This window comes from Haliotis rubra, unplaced genomic scaffold, assembly GCF_003918875.1.
Source record: "Haliotis rubra isolate DU_JTF1 unplaced genomic scaffold, ASM391887v1 Scf1336, whole genome shotgun sequence".
In the NCBI taxonomy this organism is placed as follows: domain Eukaryota; kingdom Metazoa; phylum Mollusca; class Gastropoda; order Lepetellida; family Haliotidae; genus Haliotis; species Haliotis rubra.
The window spans coordinates 166561-174159 of NW_025765266.1; positions in this window are offsets into that span (position 1 = coordinate 166561).

The window sequence follows — 7599 nt, forward strand, 5'->3', positions numbered from 1 at the left end:
CATCGGGCTCCCTCATTGAAGAGATCTGCTCTGCCGCCGCTATTGAGCCGGCTTCCAGCACGCTTATTCAGCACAATCAGCTCGATACATTCCTCCTGTAATCGCGGCGAGGCTTTGGCCCGTTCTGTTCTCTCTAGTGGATAGTGTCCTGCCACCCTGACCGAGTGAGTCTTGGTTCATTGGTTATGTTGACTTGCTGTTCAATACTGTGTTTTATTGACATATCTCGGCTGCTGGGCTTTTAACTCATTTCGATCCCTCTCACAGTGGAGTATATAGGTCGGTAGTATTATTCTCCATACGGTGGTGCTCTCCTAATCGAAACAAGGTGGGTGGGGTTTTGTTTACATTTCTGCACCATGTGCGAATTCTTATGCTTAACCTGAGAGGAATTAGCTCTTTCCTTGAGTGCAATTCTCCTTGGTCAGTTCCCTGCTATAATGCCTCTCAAGGAAGCTCAAACTGGGACATGTGATGCAGGCCAGGTGATTATGCATGCCTGTTACATTATTTAATTAACGATAGCTATTTGTATGTGCTTGGACAGAATTCCCTCCTCCCTGGCCCTTGTAGGTCTTGGGAGTCTGTGTTTATGCATAATGATGTACCCCCAAGGAAGATCTCTATGAAGAAGAATTAACCAAACCTGAAGAGGGTTTTCAATTCTTCAAGTGAATTAGATCCTGGGGTAGGGCCTCCTCCGGCCCCCGCCAATTCTGTTCACTGATTTATTCAGCAGAAGGAATGATGATAGGGGCCTAGGTGTTTACCCAGTTGGTGCGCATAAGAACGGAGGTAACTCCACGAGGTATTGGGGGCAGAGCATATTTTATTCAAAAACATTGATACAACTGTCACAGGACATTTTCAGCTTGGAAAATGCATAATATGTACCCCAAGGACGACTCTCTTCGAAGAATTGAAAACCTCTTCAGGTTTGGTTAAATTTGCATGTGTCATTAAGCAGAATTACATGATTTGAACAAACTTTAAATGATTGATCAGTTAGTATGATAATGTATACTTCAATAATGTCTCAAAGGAAAATGATTGTTTTGAAACATATTTTATTTTTTATTCCTTTCAGATTCGCCTGAAACTATGAGTTATGTTGAGAACATTATCAGCAAAACTCTTTATGGCGAGGTCCTAATTTCTGTTGTGAAAAGGAAGATAAGAATGGTGTTATAAAAGCATACCTGAAGAGATTTTGTCCATACAGAATATCCCAGGGGAAACAAGATGAGTCTGAGGCAAAAAGTTCATTCAGTAAGGGTCATTTTGCGCCAAATGTTCAATATAGGTGTAGCCTGCACGGAAAAATTCAGTCAGAAAAATTGTGGTTCATGTATCTTTGTGATTCACCAGTCATACCCCTTGAGAGTGCAGCCCCACAGAGAGAAGAGACTCCTCGACGTTCCGGGGGGTGATAATGAGCTGTAGTCTACCATCCATGTTATCCACTCTCAAGGCCAAAGAGAGGCTACAGGTCTTCCTGAGCTGATCCAGATATGGCGGAAGTTAGCCCATTAAACAGCTGACTGAGCTGAAGGAGGATAGGGAAACCCACTGCTCACAGATGATGGAAATGGTGTGTGCTTCAATGATGGTTCCTTTTATTTGATTCAGAATCTTATGTATATGAATATATCATATATTTGATAGCATACATTACATTGCCTGTGATATCGATTTGTAATCTGGTTTTCATGGTTATGTGTAATAATACCCTGACAATGATAACATGTTGAACACTACGTTCACTGGTTATGAAGTAGTTACTTTTGACGCCATGATATAGCAGTATAGCTTGTGAGTCTCTCAAGATTATTTAGTTTCTACATAATATGCAAGCTACGAGTTCATATATAGGATTTTGAATTAGAAATGCTTCTATTTTACAAGTACAGACTGTGTCTATTAATGAAATGCAATTACTATTACTCCTACTTTACTTCAGACTTTGGATGTTAGATGGCATGGAACGTGACTCTGGAGCCAAATGGGATGGAAACTGAACACGAAGACAAGGCCGATCAGACTGGATGGGTCATTAATCAAAATGTATCTCCTGAATGGGAAGGTAGAATCCTATCGGGCCACTACAGACTACAGACCTACGCTGCCGCAGTAATGTGGTATCTCGGGCCATGGATCAATACCAGGTAATTAAAGTTATTATACTTGTCTTTTAAAACACTAGACTTTGTAAAAATACAAATTTGTGTCCAGATATTTTCTGGCGGTACGGGGCTGGCTACTCAGATGAAGTAATTACAATATATCAGAGCTATTTTTCTAAGATGCAGTTGGATCACGAGGTGCGAAACCATGCGAAACTGGCTTTTCTGGAAAATTTTCACTGGAAACATAAAAGGTTCAGCTGGACATGGGATACATAATACCTCACCCTGGAGAGGGTAATTATTATTCTCACCAGTGATCATCAACGTGTATGGCAGAGTAAAATAAGATAGATCTCGCTGTAGAGTAACTCTGAAATTAAAAGTATATCTTTCCTTCAGCCATTTTATCAACCACTGGTATGTATGATCAGATACTTGCAGGTCATTGTGATGGAAATGACTTTGGTATTGACATCTGTTGAAATGTTCATTCAATCAACCTTGTATGCAGATGCTTGATGACCAAACTGATCTGACAAAACTGAAGTCCCTTGAAAAAAGTGGAAGGTTCTTGAAAACAGTCAACAAATCAGTTGTAGAAGAAGAAAATCAGTGGGTAGGTACTTTGGATCAGAGTGTTTTGATAGAATATGTATATCAATATGTATATGGGGCTGTGGCCTTCATATGTAATAAAGATTTTGATGATGATCATGATGATAATGATAGAAGCATTAAGTACAGGAAAATACTTGGGTTTTGATATGTACTTAATGCATTTGCTAAACTCTTAGGTATCAGAAATATAAAAGAGCATTCAATTAAGCTTATTACCCATCATTTCAACATTCTGTGAAGTACGAGTTTGAAATTAAAGGTAACATCCTTGTTTGCTTCTGAAGGTTCAGTTTAACATAGTACGTGACATAAAGGACTTCTTATATGTTTTGACTTCCTGTTGAATGTGTTGTGCTGGTTTATTTTTTTTCAGAAAAGTGGATACTTGCAGGCACTGTGAAACTGACTTTGAAGCACCACCAATTGCAACTACCCTGCCAACATGACATCTGCCTACGATGTTTCAATGATATCCAAGCTACAAAGGGATTTCGCGTTGTCCTATTTGTAATAATACATTCCCAAAGAGAATTTCAACCTGGCGGTGGCCAATCACAGCAAAGTGAGTTGTCACAACAAGATGTTATACAAAGGACTAGCTTCTATAACGTTTACCTTACTAAGCTGATTATTTTTTTCTTTTATAGGCCATAATTGATGGATATAGAAATGAGTTTCATCCATCCGTCCACGTCCAAAATCACACTTTGTCCTAAGCATATCTCCTAAAACTATTGGTGATATCTTAACCAAACTTTGTACACATATCAACCATTTTCCCCTAGATGTGCCTTTTAGGGGTTAGGCCCAGATATGAATTTTATTTTGGGCTGTATCCATGGAAACATGACTTAGGCTGTGACTATGAGGATGTCATCTTGTCCGGAACAGATCTTCCAAACTATACATGCTAGCTTCATCAAACTTGGTACACATATCAAGCATGATCCAAGATGTGCCTTTTAGGGTAAGACCCAGATATGAAGTTTATTTTGTGTGGTTTCCATGGAAACATGACTAAGCTGTGGCTGTGAGGATGTTATCTTGTCTGGAGCAGATCTCTAAATTAGACATACAAGCTTCATCAAACTTGGTACACATTATCAAGCATGCTCCCTAGATGTGAGTTTGGGGGTTTAGAGCCAGATATGAATTGTATTTTTGTGGTTTCCATTGAAACATGAATTAGGCTGTGACTATGAGGATGTCATCTAATTGTTGCATTTTCCATGGCAACAAGTTAGGCTTCAACTGAATTTGGTGGTATTGCTCCTTTCTGGAGCAGATCTTAAAACCTTTCAATACTCTCCTTCCACTTTGCTGTATACACTCCAAAACATTGACATAATCATAATTAGTAGACATATTCATAAAGAGTATTTTGCCATTGCAGGGGGATATTGATGACTTTGTCTTCTTGTAACAAATGCAGTTAGCATAAAGTATTCTCTGAAAAAGATGTGCTGGGTTAGGCAAATCAAAACATGAAAAATGGGTTGCTGCTGAACAGTCAGCTTACAAAATGAATGCCTCTCTGGTTGAGTATGTATTTTGTCCTTTTAGAAAAGAAAGATAATACATGTCTTTCAATGACCAGATAACTAAAAGTGAAAAATGTGATGAGGTACATCATTCAACTAGGACAGATATTGACATAATGATATGATAGGCAATGTGTGTCTGATGTTCCCCATGCATTTGTAACTTGAACAATTGTGTTGTACAGGGAAGTCTTCTAAAGAATACCGCAAAGGTATCTACAGAGTGCTGCAACAGCTTTCTCATGTCAGTGGTGTCCAAGCTGTGTTTTAGGTGGAACTTGAGCCTCCAGAGAGTGATGTCATAAAGAGAATTTTCTGAAGCTACATCACTTTCCGCAGTGTTGGGCCGTCTAATCCAAGCTGGGGAAAGGATGCACAAGCAGATGTCTGGTGAATATAGTGGTTAGCACATGAAACCATGAGATACACACAACCTTTAGAACCAAATATTTAATGTGAATTCTTTTTATGAATCTTCTATGAAAAATCAACAAATGTGTGATAGCTAAAGCTTTGGAATGATATGTAGCTTTTCACTGGAATTATTTTGGGGCATTAGAATAAGTATTCAAGATCATCTTCAAGTTATATCCTGTAGTATCTAGTATGATACATTTGCATCAAAATGCCTTGTTTGAAATGTGTAAATTATTCCAGGACTTGTACCATGAGCAAGGGTCCCAGACAATTAGACCATCAGAAGAGATGAGTGCTGCTTGTTCCCACCTGTCGATGGGAGAACCTACATTCTGTCATCAGGCTTGGATATGGCTAAGATGTTTAACATTGCTCAGTGTAGATATGGTCTATCAGTGACAGCCAAATATCTGCATGCAATGTTTGTTGCAAGACACAAGAAAACTTCAACAGGGAATTTCAACAAACTGTTGGAAAGGACATCACAGCTGCTGAGTGTCCAAGACACAGAATGGCCTAAGTAAGTATGTAACTAGACACATGTTAATGATAAAGTTTATTTACCTTGTTTAGATGAAAAGATGAGAAGTAGTCTCTGCTTTGATATTTACAAAAGGTTTCCTATATTCTTCTTGCCATTCCTGAATGCAGATTTCAACTATTAGTTTAGGGTCAAGTTACCATCAAATGCAATATTTGTATTTAAACAATAAGCTATTCAGTTATGTTATGCTTGTACATGGTGTCGTAGAGAATCCAAAGCCCACCTAGGAGGAGTTTAAGATGTATCTTAAGAAGTGTCAGAGAGACTAGAAACTGATGGTCAAACTTAGCCACAACTGCCATCCTCTACTTCCAAGATGCCATCGACAAGGGACTTTTACTAGCAGTGAGACCATCATGGATGCAACATCTAGATCCAGTTTTGTTTTGGCCAGTGCTGATAGTAGAGGAGGAATCTGATTAATTCCTTATATCACTCAGACATCATCATTCAACCATGCTCCCGACTGGTTTCTTTTGTGACTCAGCATTCTGGAGCAGGTTAAGGAGTTAGGGGTTATCACACTCATTTGGAAACGTTCAGCTTCCTCCTTAACACATAATGAGATCAACCTTTAACAAATGAGATAAAAGAGGGGTCCTTCCTAAAAGCAGAGGAGCAAACATTGACCTCTAAGTTAACATGAAGGTCATAGGAACAAGAATCTACTCTGTTACAGTGATTGAGCAGCATCAGACAATCACCATTATCAGATGAGAACATGGATCTGACTTTATACAACTTTCAGCAATATTCCAACAATATCATGGTGGGGACACCAAAATTGGGCTTCACCCATTGTACCTATGTTTGAATCAAACCCAGGTCTTCAGCATGATGAGAAAATGTTTTAACCACTTGAATAATCATCCAAGGTAACATCATGGTAGACTTGAACCTTGAGACCAACAAGTGTCTCTATGTCCTCATTCATTGTAAATACAGGCACTTTCTCTCTTTTCAACGCTTTGCAATACCAGTGGCTGATCCTGCTCTTTAGCATTTCATGACCCTAAGGCTATTTACCTGAATAATGAAAACTGTCACAGATATCATCTTCAAAGTATACAAAGACAATTGTATCCATGGCCACACACAGCCACTGCTCCTGTCCAACTGCTGACCAAGAATAGTTTTTGCCTCATCTGTTGGAATGGCTGACAAAAGTCAGAAGCATGGAACTTTAGTGCTCATGCCACCTCATGATCTGTGAGCATATGCCTATCAACAGCTCTTCTCCCTTGGCGCCACGCCTAAGACCCGGTTCGAATCCCCACATGGGCACAATGTGTGAAGCCCATTTCTGGTGTCCCCCGCCGTGATGTTGCTGGAATATTGCTAAAAGCAGCCGTAAAACCACACTCAGTCAGTCTTCTCCCTTTGGATAATCCCAAAAGGTCAGGGCCACCAACAATCTTCATCAGGTTTTTAGTGCCCCCTTTTTGATGGTTCACCACTCTATACAGAATCATTACCCTAAAGAAAAGACTTTCTTGTTTAGCCACACTAACGTCCAAGCATCCCATCTTAAACAGACACGCTCTACTGAAGATTTAAGCGCATTATAAAACACCAAATGTGTTCAAAAGCTGTAGTTTGATCTTGAGTTTTTCATCTCCCACAAAAAACTTCAGCACCTGAGGATTGATAACAATGAAGCTGAAGGGATCCACCGTTCTCACCTACTTGGCTGCCATCAGTACTCAAATATCTCCCAAGACTGGCATCAATGTCTCCATGGTTTCTGAACTTCAGGCTTTTATCTGATTGTACAAACTAGCTGATAAATTTAAACAGTAGGGATCACCAGTCTGGGTTCTGGTTTTAGGCTTTGGCTTCAGAGGACTACAAACCTCTCCAGGATCAGAGCTTGTAAATGACGATCTTCTTACCATCCCAAGCTACAGCAGCAAGCTTTAAGGATTAGTAACTTCCATGCACTGGATGTCATGAAATCATGAGGATCTCTCATTGTGCTCAATATCAGGACTTTGCCTCCAGAATACAGGTCACACAATCATGCCATCATATGAATAACACAATGCTTCTTTGATGATGATACACAGCACCATTATTGGCTTTCCAGAGATTATTAGTTTTGAACTTTGTTTACAATCACTAAGAGAAAGACTAGTTTGGGAAGACACAGGGCTTCTACCCAGAGCCTGCTACACACTTGTGGGAGGGTTCATTATAAAATGGGCTGTTTGGGTCAGGTGTTATCAAGATTAAGATACATGTCTCTAAATATCAATGAGACAGAAATAGTAAGGCTTTACAATATCAAGTTTATTACTGGTATAGAAATATATTTTATGGTGTGTTTCAGGAAGTTCTTGGTGGAAGCAGATAT